Source organism: Archocentrus centrarchus, chromosome 20 (assembly GCF_007364275.1).
Source record: "Archocentrus centrarchus isolate MPI-CPG fArcCen1 chromosome 20, fArcCen1, whole genome shotgun sequence".
Taxonomy (NCBI): domain Eukaryota; kingdom Metazoa; phylum Chordata; class Actinopteri; order Cichliformes; family Cichlidae; genus Archocentrus; species Archocentrus centrarchus.
Window position 1 is genome coordinate 24976970 of NC_044365.1, and position 2980 is coordinate 24979949.

The window sequence follows — 2980 nt, forward strand, 5'->3', positions numbered from 1 at the left end:
AACCCAACTTCAAAGACCGTTTTGTTCACACGCACCCTCACAAAAACACAGGGTGACTTCACTGGCTTGCAGTGGCAAAGGTGGACCAGCTGGGTTGTTTTGTTCTCCACTTGTGTTTTTTTTTCCCGTTCTTTCTGTTTCCCCTCCTCTTCATCTTCCCCAGTTCTTCTCCAATCCTTTTTATTTTTCTCTCAACATTTGCCCCAAAGATTTACACTTGCTGTTGTTTATAGAATTTAAAAAAAAAAAAAGAAAGAAAGAAAAAAACCTGCAAGCAGGATAGCGGGCGATGCTGGTAATTCAGGTCTGGTGTGTGGTATTTCAATGAGTTTGAGGCTGATTGTCCTATCGTGGCAATGGATGTGGCTTTTGGAAGCGGAGATGCATCAGAGGGGATCACTCGGCATCTGGCCCAACACTCTTGTGTCACTGTGACCCTCCTGTCGGGGAGGCAGTGAGGGCCTCAGTAGGGGGGCTCACTGAAAAGCAACATAAATTTCAGAGGGTGAATCAATAGACTGTGAGAATTGTAAGAGATGCATTGGTTTGGACTCTCTGACTGTGACCCTGGTCCTCTGCTATATGGAAGGCAGTAAGGACACACCTAAAATCTGCAACAACAACAAGGAAAAAAAAAAACAGAACGTTGATGACCGTTGTTTTTTTAATCTCTTTTAATTACCACAGCAACTTCTACAGCCAATTCTGTATCAGGGGATAGCCTCAGCACAAAAAAAGGAGGAGAAAAAGTCTGTTACGTGGGGGAAACCTATTCTCCCACAAGATGTATAAATAGCCGCAGCCATGGCTGTCTGTGTCAAAGTTAGGACACTCAGTGGGGTGCAGACTTCAAAGCAACCAGGGAATTCTCCAAAACAACTGCTGGCAATTTCAAATCAGCATTCTCTCTGAAAGCAGTGTAACCTTTCACCTGTATTCTGGCATGAGAATAAAATGTCAAATTCTGAATGTACAGTGCAACACGTGTCGCAAGAAAATGAGGGAAATCATTTGTTCAAGATCTTCAATTTAAAGAAACTTCTGTAACCTATAATTTCAAATAGCTTTGAGAATTACATGTATTATGTGTCATATGTAAACAGAAGAAAATGAGGAGTGAACTTTTGCAGCATCTTTCACCTTGAGAAACCACAGAAGCAGCTGATGAGGCTTCAAAAGACTCCTTATTTGTTACTTGGTGGGAAATGAAAATGACCGAGAAGGGTCAAAGGTCAAAAAACATGCCTAAAATTTTCCCAGAATATTTTTAAAGAGGCAACAGAGCAGCAAATCATTTGTGCGCTGTATTTGTTTTGGCCTTCAAACCAGATATCCAAATTGTAAGTGTTGTAAGCAACTGTATTGTAAGCAGAGAGAGAGAGAGAGAGAGAGAGAGAGAGACATACCCTTAAGCCTTTTCAATGAAGACATGGGGTGAACATGGTATTGTGTCTTTGATGGAGTCGGCCTGTGGTGCATTGTGGGTATTGGGGTGCTCTCTGGCCACAGCAGGATACTGACGGCTCTGTCCAGTTTTCAGGTGCTGTCGCTTTCTCCTCAGTCATATTAATTATGGGATAAAAAAACTCTAATCCCCGAGCCTTTGAAGCATCAGGCCACTTTTCAAGGCTACACTTTGGAGGAGACCTACAATATCTCTCCTACACACACCAGCACATCGGACACAATGTATACAACTTCAGAATTTAAAAGATAGCAAATGCTTCTTCCATTCTGCTTTAGAAGCGTGTAGGGCTCTGATTTAGTAATTTTTCCTTTTTTTAACCCCCCCTTTTTTGCTGATGACGATCTTCATGTGACATTTTATAGCTGCTAAAACGCTAAGGATTATAGCTTCTTCTTTATCAACGTGATTAAACCTATGCACCATCTAATTTTCTCCTGGGATTACTTTCCTTTGCTGTTAGTCATAAAGCATTTGGCTTCTGTAACATTTTCAAGCTATGAGTAAAGATAATATTGATGTTTAAGTTGTTTTTTTTGTTGTTTTTTTTTACAGTATCAAGTATTTATGCCTCATCTCCCTCATCGCAGGTGGGTGTGTGACAGAGTGCAAAACTCATGCACAAAAAGCTATGCAATGAACATTTCTCGAAATTTACATTTTTCCACTCATTACCCGTAATCTTCTTCTTACTAATCTTCTCAAAGAATAATCTCTGCATAGCAAAGGAGACATGAGGACATCTTATTCCTTTTTCTCTTCTATTAATTTGCTAATACTGTTTGTTATTATGTCTGAAAACACATTCATGCAGATGGAAAGTCCTCTCTTCAGAGATCAAAGTGGAGTCCCTGCTGAACGGTTATACAAGACTGTCACCCTTTTTCTTGCAGCAGACTGTGGTCCAGCTTTCTCTCTGTAATCAGATCTCAGGCCTGTGCTTTATAGGAGAAAACAGCCACTGGAGATTGGCAGCCTACAACAGGTTTTATGGCTGTTGTTTCAGGTGGGAGGCAAGTTAGTCGGATGGATGACTGTCAGAGATTTTACACTGCCCTCTTGTGCTCTGACACATACTGTACTCCCTCTCCCCTGTTCATGCTGACTAATTTTTACTGCTTTATGTCCCTGCTGCTGAGACGGCACAGCAGCAAACAACAAAAGAGGCAACACTGCAGTTAAATATTATGTAAATATCCTTCAAAAATCCTGAGGGAACATGACTTGTTATGAGTGCCTATTTGTTTTTGATGTGTGCAGTCATATGGTTCATTTTTTTGGAAGCTGTAGGTTATAAAACATGAGGCACAACCTCTGTGTAAGTGGCATGCATTCCTGGTTTTAATACTCTGCCTGTGTGCCTGTGAATTCACCTACTTAGCCCTCACACAAAGGGATTAGGGCATATTGCTTTTGCACAACAGTTTTAAATCTCTGCTTACATTTAACAATGCTGCTTGTGTAAGCAATTGATTCTTTTTTTTTCTGTCATGATTTGTTCGCATCGTAAGAAAC